The sequence below is a fragment of the Brachycentrus maculatus genome, unplaced genomic scaffold (assembly GCF_059751285.1).
Source record: "Brachycentrus maculatus isolate JH-2025_06_01 unplaced genomic scaffold, ASM5975128v1 h1tg000412l, whole genome shotgun sequence".
NCBI classification, from domain to species: Eukaryota; Metazoa; Arthropoda; class Insecta; order Trichoptera; family Brachycentridae; genus Brachycentrus; species Brachycentrus maculatus.
In genome coordinates, this window is record NW_028281161.1 from 374,957 (window position 1) to 400,310 (window position 25,354).

At 30.6% G+C, this 25,354-nt stretch overlaps 1 protein-coding gene across 1 annotated transcript in view; it reads left to right on the forward strand.

Annotated features, from left to right (window-relative positions):
- LOC148302780 (uncharacterized) overlaps positions 1 to 25,354 on the forward strand; it is a gene marked incomplete at its 3' end in the record, with an annotated part of 144,353 nt that continues 118,999 nt past the window's right edge. The window contains exon 1 of the mRNA XM_088271028.1: positions 1 to 112. The remainder of the gene's footprint in view (positions 113 to 25,354) is intronic.

Below are 25,354 nucleotides of genomic sequence, written 5' to 3' on the forward strand. Positions count from 1 at the left end.
CGGACGGTCGCTCGTGATTTACGCCGGTCTTCGTACTTTGCTGATTTCGGGCAATACTTCATTTTCTTGATCAAAACCTGAAAATTTTTCTGCATCAAAATCTATAAAAAAGGTTAAGAAGATATTTCAAAAATAAAATATATTAATTTAGTTTTCATGTAAAATACTTTTTTGGCTTAAACTTTCTTTCAATTTCACGTATTTTATTCGTTAAAGAATGAATGGCAATCAGTAGAGTATCGAAATGATAAAAATATCGGTTCAATTAAAGATTAATGTAAAATCAAAAACAGAAGCAAGCGATTATTTAGCATTGATAAAATATAGCTTAAGATAATAATAATCCATGGTTTTAAGATCGAGGTGGGAAACTCCGCAAACTTTTAACCAGTAATTTCTCAGACTCCTTCTACAATGAACTGCCGCCCTTTCCAGCCTGCTGAAGAACTACAGGTAGGTCTTTTAGATTTTCTTAATTACAGATATCGATCAACTAATGGAAAAATATTAATAACGATTTACCAAAATAAATTATGACTATCTGTTCTCAGTGCATCATTCATTCTCCAGTTCAAACTTTCACAAATTTTACAGTACTGCAAAAAATATTATACGTTTAAGTAATTTTAGATTTTTTCGTGAATACATGTAAATTACATGGTGATGATGAATGGAATGCGGGTGGAAAGTGAGAATTGTTTTAACTGGTAGACAGATTTAGATAATTGCAAATCAAGCAACAAGTATTTTTCGTCAGATGCACTGCATTTTGAACAGGTGAAGAGATCTCATTGAAAATGAGAATGGTACATATTACATACACTTTATACCAATGCCGACGCACAGTGGGGCCAAATCCACAAAACTGCATAAAAATAATTTTTTGACAGTAAATAATAGGTATTACGGATTGCATATTTTTTTATAATTCCATTAAAATACTAGAAATAAATCTTTTAAAAAAAAAACAAAAAAAAATTACTGTTAATGTTCTAATAAAAACATCATTATACAATGGTAAAGTACATGCAAAAAGATATATTTGGTTTTGAATGAAATTGGACCCAACTTTTACAGGTTTATTAAAAGATAAAAAGAAAAATACAATAAATATTTTATTTAAAACTTATTTTCCGTAAAAAGGTTTGAAAAATTATTCTCGAAATTATAAAAAATCATTATTCTACTGTATGATACATTAAAAAAAATATTTAAACGAGTCTACGTGAATGAAATTAAACCCAACTTTTATAGGTATATTAGTAGACAAATTGAAAAATATCAAGAAATTTCGGGCAAGGCAAAAAGTACAATAAAAGTCAACTTTCGAGTCTGTATAGTATTCTATTGGTTCGTTCTTACTTTATCCAAATATTTATAAGCAGTGATGTCAGAAGTCGAAATATTCGGTGGTTTTGTATGAGGACTTTATCCACCTCAACGTGTAATAGTTGAAGCGCAGAAGTGATCACGCCTTCATGTAACTAACGATCAAGATAACACTGTTGGGTGCCGATAAAGATTAAAAGAAGAAGAATAAAGAAGAGTTAATTGTAAAATATTTGAAGGAATTCCGTACAAAACAAGACTCTATTATCACACAATTCCGCTTCTAATTTCATATCTATGTTTGACATTTTTAACACTTTAGCATGTATTCTGTGTTCGGTCCCATAGTGCGATGTGTGTACACTCTACATTTGCATTAATACTTTTGAGTAAATATTATACTTAAGCAGGAGCTGTCACTTGAACCAAATGTGTGGCATTATGTGTATGTGTTATTTTGAACGAGAAAAGGCTTCAAAAGATCAATGTCAACCTAAGATAACTGCTATCTCATGATTATCAACGACATAATATAATACCCAAATAGTAATTATATATAATACACTGAACCTAAATATATCATGCAATTTATGTAATATATTTTTTTAATTATATCCACGTATTAAAAAAATATATGACAATAAAATTGCAGTTCCATTTTGGTAATAATTTTTTTAAATTGAAAATTCTTATCGGTAAAAACAATTATCTGGGGGACAAAAAATCTGGGGAAATTATATTTAAAATAAACGATTTAAATCATTGAAAAGAAATATTTATTGACTTCTTTGTTTAAAAAAAATACAAAAAATTTCTACTGACTCCTTTGTTTTTACTAGATGTTTTGAGTAATTCATACGTTACGAACTTCATTTTGTCAAATAAATATAAAACTATTTCTCAAAGTCAGCGCTTTAAACGTGTCTCCTGAAAAATCACGATCTTTGAGTTATGACGTTGTTCTTACAAATGATGCAAACATTGGTGCAAATATATCCATTTATATGCATAAAAGCTATACAAATTTAACCACGTAGTGCGATAATTTACCAACGGACAAGTTCCGTGGTAACCGAAGTCATCAGGGGAAATACCCAGAAACGATCTAGACGATCTGATTTGATGATATTTAAAAGAAATCATTGCTAAGGTTTATGGGAAATTAAGTAGGAAAAAAACTCTTTAAAAAAAGTTTTATTCATAACTCTAAAAAAAACACTTAAAAACACATTAAAAATTCTTTGTGAATTGTACAAAATTTTAACTATAATAAACACTTTTTTTACCAGTTTGATAAATCGTGTCTATCTTCAGCGTTAGGACTCTTCTAACACATCAATGGTGCTAAGTTACTGTTTTGCAGCGTTATTTTCAATGCTAAATATATCGCTTACTCCTTTCAACTTAAAGATTTCAAAAGTAAAATGTGTTACTTAATTTATAACACTCTGTGACATTGTTAAAACAAAGATTTTTTAAACTTCAAATTTGGCGCGATGAAAATATCTGTCAGAGTTTAGTTAACTAAATTACTATTTTACATTTTTTTGCTAACCTATTTATTGTTTTTATATTTTGCCATGAATAAGTATAAGTTTTGGTTATTTAAAAAAAAAATGTTACTTTATTATTTATGTTCCAGTCTTGTTAACCTTAATCCCATGTCCCAAGCTGAGAAATTGAAATTACTCATCGGAAAAATTATATGTATACTTATATGACTTATGTATGTTATATGTTTTAAAATAAATCAAAATAAATAAATAAATAAATATATGCAGAGTTATAAAAAATCGACTAACAAGTAAATGCTGCTCACAACATTCCAAGTCAAATGAAGTGCCTACTTAGAGTGTTTGTGCACTACACGGAATTTTACCATCCGGCAGTCCAGTTTAAAAAAAAAGCGACTTCGACAGTTTAGCGTGATCGGATTAACGCGCCCCGTGATCACGCGCCGATCCGAAGAAAGACTGACAAAAGCACAAGCCAATCTAAGCCAATCATCTGTTTTATCATGGTGACCGGACTGCCGGACAGTAAAATTCCGTGTAGTGCAGAAGCGCCGTTAATTGAGAACATCCGGTTTAACGGAAAAACAATGTAGGGGTGTGTGTAATAACCGTTTTTTATTTATTTATTTAGTTATTGCACTTAATGTCATATATTTGTATCAATTTATTGCATATTTTTGATGAACGCTGATACAAATTCAAAAAGAACGTCTTAGTTTTACACACTTACTTTTCGCGGAAACTAAATTAGTTTATTGTACTTTTTTCGTGTTTCGCTAATCACGTATCTTTGTTTCATTATTCAATTCTTAAAATCGATGTTTAACTTCGTATGAAAAAATACAATATCATAAGAATAAAAAAAAACAATGGAAGGAATTTCTAATACACCGTGCAAAGAACATCTAAGTTTTACACGACTTACTTTTCGCGGAAATTAAATTGGTTTATTGTAATTTTTTGCGTTTCGCTTATCGCGTATCTTTGTTATATTATTTAATTCATAAAATCGATGTTTAACTTCATATAAAAAAAAAAACACCATAAGAATAAAAATACACAATGGAAGAAATCTCTAACACACTGTGCAAAATGTATCTGATTCTTTTATAAATCATGACGCCAGAACCAACGGATTCGGTATTTGTCGCTAGAATATCTAAATAACCAACTAACTAACCATCACAGAGAATAGAATAAAGTTAGCAGAGAGAATAGAAAGCCACACTACCCCGTCTTTGCAAATCTTATTCGCCTCTTCCACATTCATGCATCTCCTCATCATACATACCGACGATTATTACGATTTTGGTAAGGGTTAAGGGAAGGCGATCAGCCCCGCGCTTCAGGTGCCAGTCCAGGGTAAAATTAAATAAATATTGAATAAATAAATAATAAATAAATAAATAAACAAATAAATAAATAAAATAAATAAATTACAGTGAACAATCACTTACGATTATATTGATCGCCTGGGAATTCAACCCGGGACCAACAACACGGCTGCCAAATGGGTGGGGTGAAATTATGTCGGTTAAGGTCGATAATATAATATTATTTTTTTATTATTTTTAAATCTTAACATAGACGAAGGAGAAAATGGAAGTCTGGGCATTTACGGCATAGGCTGGTTTAAGTGATCACTTTACAAACGTGTATCGTTAACACACGAAGGATAGGTGATATAAACGAGTATTTATAAAAAAATGTGCATGTACAATGCGATTAATATTAAAACATTTTGTTAGATTATTCCGTACTTACGTAAGAAAAAGAATTTTACCCCAAAAACCATATTCGAGTATGTACATTAATATAATCAAAGAGTGATTTAATATAGCCGTATACATAATACCTAAATTAATTATATAGGGAGATAACCGTCATGATTCCCATAGCCTATTTTTGCAGAAGCGGTATGATAAGAATAAAAGAGCTAATAGATTATTTTTATTTCAACTCTTTTTTACAAACATTTTTTAATATCAACCTAAACTCAAATTAACTTAATAATTAACACATTATGAAGGATTAAGTATTTTTCACGTGAAACTTTTTAGGCGGCTATTCGACAATCGATAATTGAATGAGAATTGAGAATGAAATTTCAAAGACGACTCATGTTCCTCAGGCACAATTCGTTACAAGAGAGAGAAGAAAGATATATGTAGAGAGAAGGAGAAAGAGAGCCATAATTCACGCATCGGGAGTGAAACAAAAGACAGTGACGTATACAAAACGATAGAAAGCAATAAAATAATATCCGCGTTGTGTAACATAAGTTTAAATAACATATTATATTTATTTTAACAAGCTCAACCATTCAACAACAAAATTCGGAAAAATAAATGTTGCATTTTTCCCAATTTCTCAAAAATATCGAATCTTATACTTTAGTTATCACAAATTGTCCGTATCAGTATAACCAATTGAAGTACTAATAAATGATAGTATTTATAGTGTCACTGATTGGTGTATATGAGGAGATGAATGAATGTGGAAGGTTGTTTGCAATGACAAATCAGTGTGGCGTTTTATACTCTCTGCCTACCCCTGGTAAGTTAGTTAGTTTAGCAGTTCATATATAGTATATGGTAGAGTACGGGAAGTACGGGTATGCAGCACCCGGTGCTCTCGCCAATACTGCTTTTCTGTTTTTACCCTTCGAAAGTTCGCATTTCTTCTCCATTTTTCTTTTCTAAATTGGAGTAATGTCTTCCATCTCTTTCACATTCATCATATGCAATTCACCATATTCGTACACATTTTGAAGATTATATGGTATGTTACATTCGCGAGCTTTTCACACCATATTAATACCTGAAACTTAAATTTTATAACTGAAACAATTTATAGAAATGTTGCTAAAAAACATACTTAATTCTTAGATTACAAATTAAATTATATATTGTAATGTTAAAGGTTAAAGGTTTGATATTATAATTTATTATTATTAATATTATTTAGTGTGGTATATTTCGGACATTATGTCATTTACTTTAATCTGATATGCGAAGGATGAAGTGGTAACTTCAAGTGGTAGATTGGTATTTTAGCCGATACGATGGAAAATGGTAAAGTTTGGCTTCACTGTACAAATTAAGATAAGCCACACAATGATATTATCGGCATAACCTTTGTTTAAATTTCAAAAGACAAAAAATGTATATAATGAAAATGTAAATTATCGTCAAAATCTGAAATATTTTATTATTTTTTGACATCGCAACAAAGATGAATAAAAATATGGAAGTCTGGGCATTTACGGGGCTTACGACAATGTTCAAAAATGCTCAGACTTCCATATTCTTCTTCATCTATGTTGAGATGTCAAAAAATAATATGATAATAATTCCTATAATTGGAGATAATCCAGATTTGCGAACAAGTATTTGGAAACACTCAAAATTTTGATAAAATGTCCTAGTGTTATTCAATATACAAATATATAGATTCTCCATTTAGCTAGACTGAGTCACACTAACGAGTGGCAGGGTTTAGTTAGTAATTGAGTTTTATATGTTTAAAACGGAAAAAAAGTATGGAAATTGGTACTTTGCGAGGTTTTTTTTCATTTGTTTTGTATTTAAAAAAAAATATTACAAGTACTGCGCTAAGTGAAGGAGTCCCAGGTGAAGGACTTTGCTTTTTTAAGGGAAATGGGATGAAAGAATGGTAGGTACAAATAGGAAAAGATAGAGCTCATTCTCGTTTGAGTCTGTATGATACTCTCATGTCAAATGTAATGCCGAAAGTGGAAGAACTTTAACCTAAAAGTTAATGAGGTATAGAAAATAAGATACAGTATAGGGCACATTATGGTTATTTGTAATTATATGTATGGTAAAATATTAATATTTAAATAAAGTCATATAGCTTTTTGAAAATGTAAGGTTTATTGTTAAAACACCATCTATACACAATAAACTAATCAAAATCAATTAAATAACATCAATATCGGTGACTTCGATTATGGATTTCGCTGAAGAGTGTTTTATCACCTCTTCGCAGAGAAAAAAGACGCACAAAAACGTCTCATTTCTTATTACTTAAACAAATAAATGTACTCGGTTTAAACCCATATTAAATATCCTGTCAGTCTTAATAAAAAAATAACGGGCAATTATATCCATATTCGTATTATAAATAATTAAACTACCTACCTATGTATTTGTTACTGATGAATATAAAAGTCATAATTAAGCGATTAATTATTCAGGTCTTATCCTTCAATACTCTTGTCTTCAGTTGATATTTGATAACCAAATTTTATTTGATAATTTATTCAGTATTACACATTTGAAATTTTTATTTTTGGTAAACCTATTTACAACGAGCGTTTTATTTATACGTATAAACATTAAGCATTTCTCTATAGTTTCTATAGAGGCACACAATTGCGATTTCTGATATGTTTTAAAATGGAAAACAATGAAAGAGAATTGAAATTATTAAAGAAAATACGATTTTAGGTCCCAAAGATGGAAGCTTAGCTTCCGAAACTAGTTGTCTTAAATAAATTCAAGTGGTAAAAAAACAAGTGTTTACTTTAATAATTTCAACATGTCTTACCACAAAGTAAATGCCGAAACAATAAATAAAAGGAATTTGTATAAAAAAAACACTCCTTATCATCCATTGTTTACTTTGTGTAATACTACTTTTAAAAACACTCATTCGTGACTACCGGTTTCGAAAAATCATTCCATCGTCAGGTCATTAAAATAAAATTATTACGATTTGACATTTGTATAAAAATAAGGATTACAAGGAGATAAAGAGATAAGGAGAGTGTTTTATTACCATACCACAAAGTTATCAATACTTTTAATATACGAAATATAGGATTTGTATTCGACTTAGTTAAGTTTTTCTTCTTCTTATGTTTGCTTAAAACTGCTTAAAACTTTTTTTGCAAAAAACAGGATATTTGAAATTTAGTGAACATTATAGGGGCAAAATAATAGGTTTTTCACAAATATAGTATTTCTATTTTTCACAATTTTTTTTTTCAATTTGTTTACTTGAAAATATTATTGACGTATCGGAACATCAGAAATGTGCACGTTGCGACATACCATCCCATCTCGACCATTAAAGTACACAGGCAACATCGTCGGTTTATCGACGACAGCACATTTAGCTAAGTTTATACGTACCAGAGTCGATATATCGATTGTTATATAAAAAATTGTTCAATGTTCTAGAAACTCGTTTTTGGTCATAAGTCTAATTCAATCAAGATTGACAGTGATAATAATATTTAAAGCTATTAAATGTTAATTCAATAATTGAAATTCTGGACAAAGTATTTCCTCCCTATTTACTTTTTCAAAGTTTGTTTTGCAAGTCTCAACAGGAAGCTGAGAGCTTTTGCAACGAATAGAAGACTGTAGCCGGAAGCTTTCAATACTACATATAATGCCAACTGGTTGCTCTTACCAGTGAAAATTGGTTTAAAATTTTCGAAATATTAACAACGATTTTCTTTCTAAACTTCAACTAACAGTTTTAAACTTGAAAAAGAAGGATATTTCATGCAAATAAACACGCAGCAGCATAGATACACTCGGTAAACGAAATGAGCTAATTGATTTATTCTTGAAATCTTTATCAATACTTCATTTATATTTTTTCTCGTAACTTCCTAAAAACTACGTGTACAAAATTCAACCCTCTCGAAAAAAGTTAGGTAGTGTAGTTATGTCACTTAATTAAAAAAATCTGAAACTAAGCCTCATTCTATAGTTTAATTCCGCTGGCAGTTAAATCTCCTTTAAATTTACCTATCACTGTTAATCACTGAGTAACTTCATTGAGTCCAGATACTTTAAACGTATTTATTAATCAATGGAAGCAATAACTGGTACATTTTTGCGGATGCTCTTTTAATTTGCCTTAACTGATAGTACAATGCAGTTACATATTTCGCTGGTAGAGTGTTATAGGAAAAATCACAAGTAAAAAAATTGACCAAATTTAATTTTCTCATGTGTAAGTAGTATGACAACTTACAATTAATAGTGAGATATACATGACTAGACCATAATCATTAAATAACGTCAATTTTTGGATTATACATACATTTTACAGTTGTCCGCCTCCATGGTGTAATGATTAGCGTGCTTAGCTACGGTGCTGAACGTCCCAGGTTTGATTCCCAGAAGGGGGGGGGGGTGAAAATAAATATTTGTGATTTTACACTCTAATATTTATTTCATATTACTCTGGACTGGTCACTAAAGCGCAGGAGTGATCACCTCACCTTCATATAAGTATGGATAAAGATAACGCTGCGTCAATACGACGTAGTGCCCTATGCACCATTGGGTGCGGGTAAGGGTAAAGGATTACTTAAGGTTTTGCTTCAAATTTTTACCTGATAATTCCCATTATAAACCGAATGCCTATAAATCCATATATGTTTTTAAGGAGAAGATTAATACTTTTGAACAATCGTTGATTGAATGTACTTGTGAATTTGATGCAGTATGCGTCCCTTTCGCAATTCAACAAACCAATTAGGATAATAATAGGAATGGAAAGCGTAGCGAGTTCCTCGGTAAAATCACTTGTACAATTCAATTCCCTTCCACTAACCAATTGACATAATCCCTTACTAATGAAGCTGAAATCGAGCGGGATTTCAGTGCACTTTCACTTTGATGAGTATTTGTTTTCAGGTAAACTCAAAATACGTCATGAATCTGAAAATGTTGAACGTTAACATGAATATTTGCAATATTCACAATCATATATCGAAGGGAAGCAATATAGTGAAGTGGGAGATAGAGAGTTTGACGTGAATGCGGAAATACGTTGGTAGTACAGTGATTCTCAATCCAGGGTTCTAATTTCAAGAAACTTCGTCTATAAATTTCGAAAATGAAGTTGTCAAGAACGAAATCTTCTTCTCAGCGAGGATTTCCTTAAAGTTTAGACTTTAAGGAAATCCTAGGATTGCGTATCGTTTAGTTTAGACTAAACGATACGCGATCATGTTATTTAAATTAAGTAGATGAGGGATAAATGGGTTTGAACCGAGAAACTGTCTCAGTCCGCGACACTAACCACGGGACCACAACCCGGCACTTTGTTTCCGATTTTTTTTAAAAACCGGTGTAAAGAAAGTCCTTATTATTTATTCTTTTTCAAGTAGTCAAGTAACATAAGCGATATGTTATTTCTGATTGAAATTTTACTCGAGCAAGTTAACCCTCCCTTCCCTATGTTTTGTACCTAGTACACATTGCTTCTAATAACCATATATAAGTATCTCTATAAATATTAAAAAAATACAAGGCTAAGATTTAAGGTATTCCTCCGTAACATATTTACACATTGATTGAAAAAATAACATTAAAAATAATCAGAATTTATCGGGTACATCGGAGGTATTTTGTCAATATCGGAAACAAATTCGCGTATAAACAGCGCGTGAAGAGTGTGCGGGAACCGCGACACTATATTCGCATCTTACTCTTGCATACCTATTAATCTAAATTATTATAATTTTTTACTTCCTTCATAATTTATCAAGGGGATTAGCTATGAATGTCCGTATTTTCCGATTTCAAATCGCATTTTTTTTTATTATGTAGTGAGTACCCAACACCGGGACGTACGTTTTTATTTTAACACCGTAAAGGAAAGGTACTTAAAAACCGGGGCGTCATCATATTTATTACGGTAACATCTCATTGCTTTTATCAACGTTATAAATTCGGCAGTATCTTTGTGGTAAGATCTTTAATTTAAAAATTTTCTCAGTAAATACCAATATTTTTAAAAAATATCTTCTGACACACGTATGAAAACGAATAATGTTTGTAATAATGTCGAATGTATTAAAATACGTGCACAAGTTTTTAATGGAAATAATCAATCATTTTGAATATTTTGAAGTTAGTTATTCACTCCAGTATTTAAATTTATGTTATTAAATACACAAAAATAATAAAGTATTTAAATTAATATTATTATCAATGTTTCCTTTTACAAAAAATGTTGTTCCTTAACCCCCCTCCCTATATTTATTAACCTATATATACACCTAAATATATTTTTATTCGTTAGTTTTAATTTGTACCAGAAGATGAAAACAATTATCGTTTTCAAAACTAGTCGTAAATAAAAATAAAACTCGATAAAGTGGATTATTCAAGTGTTTAATTTTAATAAAATAATCATGTCATTCCACAAAGTTAATGCCGAATCAATAAATAATAAAATATTTAAGAGTTGACGGTACAAATAGTTTAGGAACTACTGTATAAGGGGAGTACTGATTGAAAACTTTATACTCTGCTCGTTCGTGGACTCTTATGTAAATTAAGGGTCGACTGGGAAGTAACATACAATCAAATACGATGAGCAGAAGTTGCTACAGCCATGCATTTCTAGAGTTCTTCTAAATTGTATGGAGTTACGCTAATTGTAAAATTTCAATAAATTTACCACCAATTCAATGTATGGAATTTAGGATTGTATTTTTGACATCAGACATCATTTATAAGTTTGAACCTTTTCGTTGTTTGAGAATGTTATTCAGAATTAAACGAATCAAAATGAAATAGCGCCAAAAGAAAACTTTTCAAATGTCGTTTGTTAAAATTATTCACCGATTTAGTTGAAATTTTAACAGAACGTTGCAATCGAATACGTTTTAAAAAAAATCTATCTATGTAAGTACAAAAGTGAATGTTCCCATAATCATTTTGGCACCTCAACACCGATAAAGAAGAATATGGAAATCTTTTTACATAGTTTATGACCTGTCACAGGCTGGTTAAGTGAATACTTCTAAAAATTTTGAAACTAAATATACCATAAATCTCACATCGCTTCATGTGTGAGTTCGCAGCAGTATCTACGGTTGATTTGAGTAAGCTTTTATTAAGCGACCTTTTTTTATAAATATATGCGACATCCTAACCGAATTATTTAACATACTCGGAGATCCTTTAAAATAACTCCTGTGGTTCTCCAGATTTGTAAACAAGGATTTACACATTCCTAAAAATGTCGTTTCGGATTACAGCGCGTTTCGGATTACGGAGCGTTCGGATTAGTCTGCTGGTACTGTACCTAAAATTGTACATCGATGTGTTGTCCTGACTTAACTTCATAAATTATTCTAAAGTCTACCTAATAAAATCACAGAGTTTTAATTAAGTTTGCTGATAAAGCTCAAATTTCGAGTTGGGACACTGTAGTCTATAAATATACGTACTTTCGTTCGAACATGTTCGAAGCTTGTATTACTAAGTTTAAAGTAAAATTAACTGTATCGCGTGACTTAACCCGTTATGTTAATGTAGGCTGATTCCCGAATCCATAAAACACTTTAATGTGAAAGTCACCAATTTTTCAACACTCGATAAGAGAACCAAAAACATTTTTGAACAGTAGTTTTACTGTTTTACTGAACAGTAATTTCTTGTCTCGTGCTCTCCAAGCGGCCAGACGGTGGAATGAATTAAAATCCGTGTGAAAAATGCACTTTCCCCTAATAACTTTTAAGAAACGTCTAAGACATTATTATCTATCATTAAATTCCTAACTGTCCATCAAATCTCCTCCCCTAGTTTTCCCTCTACCTCCTTTCCTAAACTCCCCTTTTCCTTTGCCTTCCTCGTTATCATCAATTTGTAATTTACGTTTTTTTTAATGTCCAAGCACTTTCTACCATCTGATTGCAAACAGCTTTATATATATATGTTGTCAAACGTTTCGACCAATATCACTAGTCTGTTTTTAGTTGGTTAGAAGAAATTGCTTTTTAGCAATAAGCCCGCCAATGTACTTATTTCTTTTCTGTACATTAAGTTTAATAAAATAAGTAAAACAGAGTTTTTTCTTCATTATGTTACTTAATTATGCTTAGTTTACACAAAAATATTTATTTGGTATCACGTTAATGTCAATGTCCTATTTCAAAAATATCTTATTTTTTCCGAAGATAAACAATACATGTTAACATTAAACTACAAAATCCGAAACACAGAAATACATCAAACAAAACCTAACACGCATGATTTTCTGATTTCAAAATAACTTATGCATTAAACAAAGTTCTTTTGACCAAAAGAGTTGCACAATCTGTTTCTTTTATCCATCAAGTCATTAAATAACAAATCTAAGTATAAAAGAGCTATTCTTAAATATGTAATGAGGGTGGGTTAATCTGAAATAGATCATATCATTCGGCTATGTTGTATTTTATTGAATGTCATAAACGATTTTAATTCATATAGTTTTATAAATAGGTATTGTAAAATGTGCCCTCGGCACCGGAAAACCCAGTGAGGAAACATTATTGTTATTATTATTTGTAATTAAGTGTTTGATAAATAATACATACATAAAGAAATATATATTCTATTCGAATCCATCTAGAAATCACTCCGGAAAGTCGTAAATAATCGGTATTTCCGTCGTATTGAATGAAAAAAAATATCGAAATGAAAATCAATTAGAAAATAATCGCGCCAGGAATTCATTATTTTATTATTTAATATCTGGTATATAATATAACAATATATGTATGTTACTTATGAACATTGTATTTTCCTCAAGGCGAAGGTTGGCAATTGGTTGGTTTTTATTTTGTCTGCAGTCGCCTTGAACAGCGACTTAGTGGTACAGTTTAACCACTCTCTCAAGTTTTTAAGCCAGGATGAACGTCGACTCCCTATGCTGCGTTTACCTTCCACTTTGCTTTGTAATGTAGTAAGCATTATTTCGTATTTTCTCCACTCTAAAAATAGCCAAAGTACTCTAGATTTCTCCTCTTCGCGGTGACTTTAACTTGTTAATCTTTTTTCAAGCTTATATGTAGTATTTTTTTTTTGTCTGAAATATTACTTCGATTTGAAAACCATACATCTTTTTAATATTTTATAATTGCTTCAGATAACATTTCTCTTACCAAATTTTCCTTAACGCACCACAGAAATAAATTAGAATGATATAAAAAGAAATTCTTATACGGCTTCTTCGGTTATTAAACTACGTAACAAATCTTTTAACAGTAAATATTCATTTAAACATTAAATGATTTTAATTTATAATTATTTACTTTAAATTGTATAATAATGTAATTTTTTTTAAACTCATAGATTTAAAAAAATACTTATTTCTTAAAGCTTTTTTAATGTCAAGTTTTTACTTAAAATCTCAACAATTTACTACGTTTTTGAAGGAGAGTATTTGTTTAAATTACCTAAATAATGCTTTTCAAAATAAAAAATTCCGGCAATTTCGTCTAAATTGTCTTATAAATTATTTTTAACTGAAATGACATGATAAGCAAACGTCAAAAATTGACATAGAACTCGATAAAGAAAATTGATTAAACAACTTTTTTCCATTGCCTTTTGTGTCCTGTTCCAATTTTCATTTGTTAACGAGCATTTCCCCCCACCTTCAAAATCTCATAAAAAATAAAACATCTATTTAAATTTTCTTGAATAAATAAAATAAAATTGAGATGCAGCCCCGAACAGGTGATAGAATTTAAACTTCTGAAAAATTAAGGAAAAGAGAGATTTACAGCGAGTGATAGAGAGACAGAGAGAAAAAGTGAAAAAGTATCTGAAAACAAATACAACAATACAAAATTTTCCAATTTTTTTTATTTATTAATTGGTAGTACTGACCTTAATGACAAATAATAACTAAAATATATTTAAGATATATTCCATAAATCGATATTTTAGAAATTGGGGAAAAAAACATCCACCATTGTTCCGGATAGTATTGTAAATTTGATGGGTTTGTTTCAATACAATGATAAATATTGTTGTTCAGCTGTTCAGCTGTTCATATGTAGGATCAGACGTGTACATCTACAACTGTCTCATTTTATCGGTTAGTATCGTTGTGTATACGTTGTTCTATTTTGCTCCACTCCCATGGCATTGGAATGTAAATCCCTGTTCCTTTTTCTCTTCGCGTTATATCTCTCTTCTCTCTCGTGTAACGAATCGTGCGTAATAAATGCGAGGAATCCTTGAAAATATTATCTTATTTCTCGTCCAATCATCGATTATTGAATCAAATAAATGATTTATATTTTTAATATTATTAATATTTAAAACATTTACTTTGTGGTAAGTCATTTTTACTTTTTTTATACAAAAATGTTAGTAATATTAGTATATAACTACTCTACGAGATTTTTAAGTCTACCGGTTTCGAGATTGTCCTGAAGAGAAGGGTACGTCTCGAAACCGGTAGACATCAAAATTTCGGTGAGTTATAAACTAATATTACTAAAATTTTATTAAAAAAATAAATAAGATTTATATTTATTTGATAAGGTAAGAAAGATCCTAGTTATCCTCTGATGCAGTTGTCAGACCGAAAATAAATTAGTTTGATTTAAAAAAAATATTTTAGAAGTGTTTATGAATGAACGCGGATTATAATTTTGGTCCTAATGTAACATACCATGATTTATCAAAATATAAAAAATAAAAATGACATTTATTGACCTGCAAATATATGGTATATCTAATAGTGATAAAACCGATCAACCAAAAAAAACATGCTAACACAAAAAAAGTTATACAATGAAATAATACCCATATAGTTTTTTCCATTTTTTTTTATCAGTGACCTCGTTTTATCGTTACCAACATCATCAGACTAGTAAGAGGTTAGATGAAACTTTATATACATAACAAAACAGGGGTTGAAAACCATAATTTTTTATTAAAAAAAAAATCGGTCTAAATTAATTTAAGTTTAAGTTGTATTTATTTATGAAAATGAAACTATATTTATTTAGACCCTCGGGGAATCAAACCCATTACCCCCACAATGGTGGATTTTTTACAATGCATGTTTGCAGTGCCCAAGTGACACAAGCTAGAACTAGTGCGGGTATGCTACCTAGTTCCTTTCTCATATTGCAGTAATGTCCTCAGCCCTTGGCTTCATTAATTTTCTTCAATTTTTGTGTACTGAGTTGCAGCAATAAAGAAACATAATATGTTTGATCGTTAATCCTGAAATTATCACGAGCATTGATCTGTATGTTCCCGATACTTACCTAAGACAGCGTCGGCATATATTGAAAGCTGTCCCACCGCATTCTCAGATCTGATACAGGAGCATCTAAGATTCCTGACAGACCTTCTCTTGCAAAGATTTTATGTTTGTTTTTTATGAACTTATTTGTGAAATGAGTAGAAATTTTAAATAATTTTCGCGATTTTACCGTGAATTTACATTCAAAAGCTTTCAATATCCCTGTCACTGCCAATCTAAATAAATACAAAGTTCTTCTTCATCTTTAGCAGAATCTTCGAGCTTACTTTCCAATTTATGTTTTAATATATACAATTTAAATATTAGTTTGTAATATATAAAATAATTGTTATTTAATTGAATGTTGATAAAGTAAATCGTTTTTGTAAAAACATTATACGTCATTGTCGTTAAAATCGTTGTATTGACACAAGCTTGAACTATTGCACGTATCGACTTGGTTCCTTTCACATATACCATTTATGTCTTCCACCCTTAGCTTTTTCGTTATCTTCATTCTTTGTATACTGAGTTGCAGTTATATGACGTTGGTAAAGTATAATATTGCTGTAAAAACAAACGTCATTGCCGTTAAAATCGATATATTGTATCATATATATTGAAAACAGGCAGTTTAATGTCAAACTACTTGACACAATCACATTAGTTCGGAAGCTATGTATAGAACCATTTATGTCCTCCACCCTTAGCTCTTTCGTTATCTTCATTCTTTGTATACTGAGTTGCAGTTATATGACGTTGGTAAAGTATATTATTGCTGTAAAAACCAACGTCATTATCGTTAAAATCGATATATTGTATCTGGAAAACGGGCAGTTAAATGTTAAACTACTTGGCACAATCACATTAGTTCGGAAGCAATGTATAGAAATATTGCGCATATTGACTTAGTTCCTTTCACATAAACCGTTTAAGTCCTCCACCCTTAGCACTTTCGTTATCTTCATTCTTTGTATACTGAGTTGCAGTTATATGACGTTGGTAAAGTATAACGTTGTTGTAAAAACAAACGTCATTGTCGTTAAAATCAATATATATCGTGAAAACGGGCAGTTAAATGTTAAACTACTTGACACAATCACATTAGTTCGGAAGCTATGTATAGAACCATTTATGTCCTCCACCCTTAGCACTTTCGTTATCTTCATTCTTTGTATACTGAGTTGCAGTTATATGACGTTGGTAAAGTATATTATTGCTGTAAAAACAAACGTCATTGTCGTTAAAATCGATGTATTGTATCGTTAAACGGGCAGTTAAATGTTAAACTACTTGGCACAATCACATTAGTTCGGAAGCAATGTATAGAAATATTGCGCATATTGACTTAGTTCCTTTCACATAAACCGTTTAAGTCCTCCACCCTTAGCACTTTCGTTATCTTCATTCTTTGTATACTGAGTTGCAGTTATATGACGTTGGTAAAGTATAACGTTGTTGTAAAAACAAACGTCATTGTCGTTAAAATCAATATATATCGTGAAAACGGGCAGTTAAATGTTAAACTACTTGACACAATCACATTAGTTCGGAAGCTATGTATAGAACCATTTATGTCCTCCACCCTTAGCACTTTCGTTATCTTCATTCTTTGTATACTGAGTTGCAGTTATATGACGTTGGTAAAGTATATTATTGCTGTAAAAACAAACGTCATTGTCGTTAAAATCGATGTATTGTATCGTTAAACGGGCAGTTAAATGTTAAACTACTTGACACAATCACATTAGTTCAGAAGCTACGTTTATGGGGCAACAATGAATCGTGAGAAGGGTCGAGTACTCAAAACCTACAATGTTCCGGGGTAGGTACTGTGGCAATTTCAATCCTTATTGCGGATCTGTCGATCCGTGTTCATATCTGTGCAACGGTTAACTATCAATAGCCATACGTTTCATATTATTGTTCAGCTTTATTCAAAGATCGAATGGCAACTCACTAACCATCACGCCGCTTAGGTAGGTAGGCAGAGAGAATCGAACGCCGTACCAATCTATCTTTGCAAACAATCTTTACCTAATCCACATTCTTGCATTAACTCATATTCGCCGACTTTTGACCTCAACACGCCAAGTATTTGAGAAACTTGAACATTCTCACTTTTTTTCGGTCTTAACAAAATTCTTTTACAAACAATATTAGCCTCATTAAATGTTTTACTATTCTTTCTTCACTCATTCGATTTATATGCTTAAACCATGACAATACATTTCATAATTTTATCAATAGTGCTTATCCCTAAGCCTTGCATTCTTTCCTTATGTCACTATTCGAACATCTATCATACAACGTTTTGCCACACATTCGTCTGAGAGAATACATTTTGACTGGACTTTCATCTTCAGCATCTTCTTTTGCCAACTTGGAACTAGGACTCCATTGCGTACTGCTAGTTTAGCTTTTACTGATAGGGTTTTATTTGAATTAAAATTATAACTGAATTATAAGGGCAAATCGATTACAACCAAGGTTTAATTTTTGAACAAAATAAGTACAAACTTTAGTCAAATTATCAAGTAGTCTTTTTTGTTGGTTGGAATTCCATTGCTTTATTGTTATTCATCCCCCAATGTACATTAATTCTGTACGAATAAATAACAGCGAAAAAAAATTCATCTGCATTCCCAGATTTTGGTCCTAAAATTTGGCGAAGAATATCTCAGTTGGGATTTAAACAGGATGGGGCGTGAAAAAAGTATTGTCAGTATGGATTTAATTAATTTTTATACATAAAAGGGCACATTTTAAGGCTGCTGTTCTCTTCAATGCGCCAAAGAAGAGGAATTTTTACATTTCTGACAAGTTTTTCCTATCTTACCGAAAGTCTTTGGACGGTTGGTGTAATTCAATATTTTAGGGTATAAAATAGTCACAGGGTGCTAAATCTGGGGATCTCGCTGGCCACTGAAGTTCGCCTCTAAGAGAGATGCGCAATTCGAGAAAGTATTCCTGAAAAAAAAATGAACGTTCGTGTCGCGTAAACCGTTGCGTCATCCAGTTGGAACCACATATCGCTCACTCCTTTCAAGAACGTCATAAATCAAAAAACTTGATTTTTCAGAACGTTTTTAAAGTTTAAAAATATAATACAAAGTATTAAAAATAAATATACTGTGCAACAGATCTTTTTAGGTAAAACCTGAAGGCTTTCACTCCATTTGAAAAATATTTAGTATGTTTAAAAAAATAATTAAACAATACTTTTTCTTCAAAATGCAAAAACAACACTTTCTGCCCAGTAGCGGGTAAATATTAAGTCAAAAATATGCCGCTTTTGCTGGGATATAGTAAATTTTCTGGGCATTTCGAAAACGTGCACAACTGAAAATTCGACGTTCTTGAAAGGAGTGAGCGATATCTTCTACATCTCTTTTTTCGAGTTTGGGTATAAAAAACTCGAAAAAATGGATATGTCGACGATGTTTTCGACTGTCAACGTTTTCAATTTTGTTTCTTCTTCACATTATCAGTATCCCTGAACGTGTCCACCCATATTGTAATGTATGATACCTGATGTAAAAATCAATTTACGATTAGGCACACGACCTGCAGGCGCGATATAGATTTTTTTCAGTATACTTGACTAAAATTACCAAAAAAGTGATTTAAAAACAAAGTTCTAGTTTAATTTTTAAGTGCGCTTAGTAAGATCGGAACTTAACGGAAATAACTTAAATAACTAATGAAATGGGATTAATTGAATATTCTTACATATTTTCTACTGAATTACCACCGCTGCTTGCATTTTATTGAGGAAAAATGTTGTTATTTCAAACAAATAACTATGAAACTGTATTCCGTAAGATTGATAGGACCATCCCAGAAACAATTTTGATGAAATTTTCCAATGAATTTGATGGAAAATTCTACAACGATACGGGTAGGTACTGACTTTGGTTGGAAACTTGTCCAACCTATGTAAGCGCCTTCATTATATCCTTTCAATTATTCTAGACAGCTTAACGGCCGATCAGAAAGCTGACATCAATTATTATGGTACTATTTCGCGAGGAACTGATAAATGGTGATGAGGCTTTCCAGAATCAGTCACCAGCAGATAAACCCTGTCTTACCCTTATTCAGCCCCATCCCGAGGGTAGTTATTTATGGTAGAACTCTTAGAAACTTGGGCACCGTAGATTTCTTTCAATTCTAGTGGTGCTTAGGGCACTGCGCCAGGGAAAAAAATTCACTAATAATTAATTCCAGAGCCTCCTCTACCGTTCTGGAGGTCCCGGGTTCGATTCCCAGAGGGGGGTCTACTAAAAATAAGTGATTTTTTCACTCTAACACTTATTCAATATTACCCTGGACTGGTACCTGAAGCGGAGGGCTGATCACCTTTCCTTCGTATATTAACGATCAAGATAACACTGCGTTTATATGATGCAGTGCCCTGTGCACCATCGGGGTGCGGAGAAGGGTTCGAATGAATAATTAATTGACCCCCCCTGGAAATTGGACCCGGGACCTCCAGTACGGTAGCCGAGCGTGCTGACCATTACGTAACGGAGGCGGACATATATGTTTAAATACATATGGATATTTTTATTTATATTTATATCTTATGTATATATATATATATATATATATATATATATATATATATATATATATATATATATATATATATATATATATATATATATATATATATATATATATATATATATATATATATATATATATATATATATATATATATATATATATATATATATATATATATATATATATATATATATATATATATGTGTGTGTGTGTGTGTGTGTAAATGAGTACATGAGTCGTTAGTTTTGGAAGTGAATAATGAAAGACATACAGGGTAATAATGTGTTATACTTTTTGAGTGTGTCTACAAAAGTGAAGTTTGTAATTCTTGATAAAATTAAACCATTTTTAATTTATGTTTTACTTGATAAGTAACAGATTTTCTTAATTTTTTTTGTGACACATGTTTCATATATTGAAACATGTGTGACAATAGATTTTAAGAAATAGTGGTATTTACAAGTAAAACTCAAATTAAAAATGAATAGATATTACCAGAAGATGACTACCGAATTAAAAAAATTTAAAAATGATAGCAGATTACGAAGTATTTATTTGTACCTTTTTACCATAAATTAAATGAAACCACTCTTGAAAGTTAAAATCAATTGATTAAAAAATTTGAACATTCATCTGTCGTATTTGATTAACGTGATGAAAGACGTTTTTTTCTGGTTAAATCGACTGTACTATCACTATTACATGCATTTTTTTCATAAAAGCTATGTTTAAATAACACATATTATATTGTATGAGATATGAACATGGAATGAATGTTGGTTATACTATAATATAATAACAGTGTGTGATATATCGCGGATGACCATGAATCGGACATTCATAATGGGTAACGTTACGCTAGTGTATGAGTATACGTAATGGTTATTTAAATAAAAATAATAATAATAAAAAACGCCTTAATTAATATCCGTTAATCACTGCAAATATGAAAAGGAAAAAAAAAATACCTGTGTTATATGTGTCAAATGACCTCAGTATGATCCACACCATACTTTTTACCTGAAATATATTAACAAGTATTTGGCAATCGGAATGATATCCTTACAAACATTTTATTTTAATTTACAAAAAAAAAATGTTTAAAAGTTTAACAGAAAAAATGAAAGTTTTGATGAATGGACATGATATTATACATCTTAATATACACTAGTATAATACTCGTCAAATTTAATATTTTTCTGTACAAGCAATTAGACCATGGAATAAATCCTATCCTGATATTAAACGCAAAATAACTTTCAAGAAACTCTATGAACATTAGTATCTAACCTTAAAGTTCATCATATAATCACTTCCTCAGTTCCTATGCCTTTTCCCCTCAACTCCTGACTTGATCTTACTCCCTTCTTAAATTAAAACCAATAAAAACTGTAAATCATCTTCATTTAAATTTTGTTTTGGTTTTAACAATTTGATCACTTCTTTCAAAAAGATGTACAAAGCCTTGTCTTGTCTTTCGTTTTTTTGGAAGATAGCGCTCCCTAGCAATAAGCCCACCGCTTTACATTTATTATGTACAAGGAGTTGATTAAGTCATTAATATAATATGAAATCAGGTAAACGTTTTTCGGTCCAATACCCAATTAATTTTTAATTTTAAGTATTTATTATTTGTCTTTCAAATACAGAAACGTTATCTTGAGGTCTCAATTTATAATTTGCGGTATAACACAGTTGATAAAAGTGTTTGCAAGACCGAATTCTCAATATTTCAGTAAATCAATAAGTACCCATAATAAAAAATCAATATTGGATTTCTTTCGTTATTCTTATAATTATATCACAGGTTTGAAATATCATACCGGGATTTGGCGTTGTTGTGAGGTTTCTCTCCAAAATCTGTAAATTCCTAATTGACATATTGGTGGAATCGATTGCTAAAATTAGTATACGCAAAATTGACCTCGATGTAGTAAAATTGAGTCAGTAGATTCCAAATATTTTGTGTTGGGATTACACGACTCCGGTTCGAAAGGTCACCACCTCCGCATATAAAGATTAGGCAAGTTCAGCATTTTAGATTTTTTTCAATTTTAACATACATACATTCATATGAATGTATGTATGTTAAAATTGCTGAAGACCTTTTATGCAAAAATGGTCCTTTTTATTAGGTGTGTTAAAAATCAGCAATATATTTTTGGCAAATATTCACGGGTTTTGATATTTTTTCTTGTATTGGTGGATAACAAGACTATTTTAATACCACGGTTTTAAAAAATATGTTCCTATATTTATTTCAAAGTAAATGGAATTTGTGATAAATAAATCATTCAGAGGATTATGTCAAGGTCGTCTGAAATTATCAAGTCGTCGTAGTTTTCACTATCGATGCGCATCCTCCGATTAGTATACATTATAATTTAATCGTCACTGAATACAACAAACATTGTCGTGCTATGTTTGACAATCGCTTGCAACATCAATATTGGACGAATCCGACCTTGTTACGATTAAAACAATTGGTTCTTACAAAAAAATATATTTATTTTTTCATTAAAAATTACTGTTTTTTTTTGTTGTGACTCTTATTTGACTATTTAATTGGAACTTTATATAGGCGTGCGCTGCGACACAGCCTCTAAACTTGACCACTAAAATAAACTAGCGCCATCGTCGGTATATCGACTGGCCGCGCTTTTGGTTTTTTGACACAGTCGATGTATCGATTTTCAATACTCTAACGGTGTACTTGACCGAACCAAGTAATTCACTGTATTTACCCATTGTTTTCTGACATCTCATAGATGAAGAAAAATATAATAGTCTGGGTATTTATAGGGCTTACGACTGTCATAGGCTGGTTTAAGTGATCAATTTACACACGTGTAACATTCACCAATTCTACCCATGATTGGCAACCACACTACTCAAATTCTTGGAAGTTATATTGAAGTTATATTATATTAAGTTATATTAATTATGTAAATATATTGAATAATATCGAAATGCAGTCTTTGAGTTCGATAGACTTCATTAGAGACATCTACGGTGGGATGAGATAAGCTTTTAAATAATGTAAAAAATAACTCCTTATTGGAGATAATCCAGATTTGGAGATAATCCAGTATTTGGTCACACTCAAAATGTTGTATTTACCCATGTTAGTATTTTTTTTCATAATCTACGTAATATAATCAACTTAGCTTGGTGAATAAATAAACAAAATTCCGTATCAAATACTAAATCTCATCAATTTTCCCCTTCTTTCATACGAACCTGCTATCTTTATTGCGGTTATCAGATTGATAATTAAGTGCAAACCTTCTCTTGTCTCCCCGTCCGAAATAGCCAGTTAGTCGGGTAGGTAGTTTGTTCGTTCGTGTCAGTTACACAATCATGTAGTTATAATTTACGTTTGTCAATTTATGTACATACATGTGCTGAGCATAATATATTTTGGTGCTTGCCATTGACATTCATTCAAGGCTGGTGAATAACTTTATTTTTATGTACTGTAAAATTCTAAATTTAGACAACTATTTCATTGTACGTGTATACCTACCTACTTACATAATCAAGTCTCATTTTGCATATAAAACTAGTGAAATCAATTATAGCTTAAATTGTTTCTTATTCTAATTTATTGTGTACATTAACACACATAAATTACTCAAAAAAAGCGTGAAAAAATTCGTTAACAGGATTTTTTAAAAATTTGTCAGTAAATTAGCTGTTGGCAATAAAATTTAGACAACTATTTCATTGTACGTGTGTACTTACCTACTTACATAATCAGGTCTCATTTTGCATATAAAACTAGTGAAATCGATTAAAGTTTTATTTGTTTCTTATTCCAATTCATATATAAATTACTCAAAAAAAGCCTGAAAAAAATCGTTTGAGGGATTAAAAAAAAAATGTCAGTAGTTTAGCTGTTAGCAATTTAATTAAGACAAATATTTCATTGGAAACCTACCTATTTAAATAATCAAGTTTCATTTTGTATATAAAACCAGTGAAATCGATTATACCTACCTTAAATTATTTCTTATTCCAATTCTTTGTGTGCACTTGATATTTCGCAAATTGCTTTACAAAAAAAGCCAGATAAAATTCGTTTGAGGTTTTTTTGGAAATGTCAGTAATTTAGCTGTTAGCAATTAAATTTAGCCAAATATTTCATTATAAACTTACCTATTTACATAATCTAGTTTCATTTTGTAAAAAAAAAAACTAGTGAAATCGATTTGAGCTTAAATTGAATTAAATTTAATTCTTATTCTGTAACATTGTGTACATTTAATACATCATAATTTTTTTTTAAATCTGAAAAATTCCTCGTGCGCGATTTTTGGGATTTTTCAGTTATTTATTTTTAGCAATTAAAATTAGATTACTATTACATTGTGTACCTACATACTTACCCACTTAAATAAAACGTTTTTAAGATTTCTTGCCATCAAGTTTTATTTAGCATATAAAAGTAGTGATTAAATGTAGTAGTGCTTAAATAATTTACTATTCTGTAACATTGTGTAAATTTAAGATATCATCAACTGTTTTTTGAAGAAAAAACCAGAATAATCCCAGTGCGGGATTTTTCAGGGTTTTTCAGTAATTGAGCTGTTAGCAATGAATAGAGAGATTTATTCTGAAATATAAATTATATAGGTAAAATTTTTCATCAAAAATTATCGTGGTTTTTAACGTAATACGTCACGTAACGTTACGTTATACGTCAACGAAACTCAGGAGTGTTTTTTTTAACGACATTATACTAGTGCACAAATATACCAAGTTAGAATATTAAACTCTAGGATATCAGTGTCTTTTCTTAGAATTTTCCCTCATAAATAACATGAAATCATAGTTAAATTAAATACAAAAAGTAAATCCAGGAGTTATTTTTACATTTTGGTTTTCTAAGAAGAGAAACCCA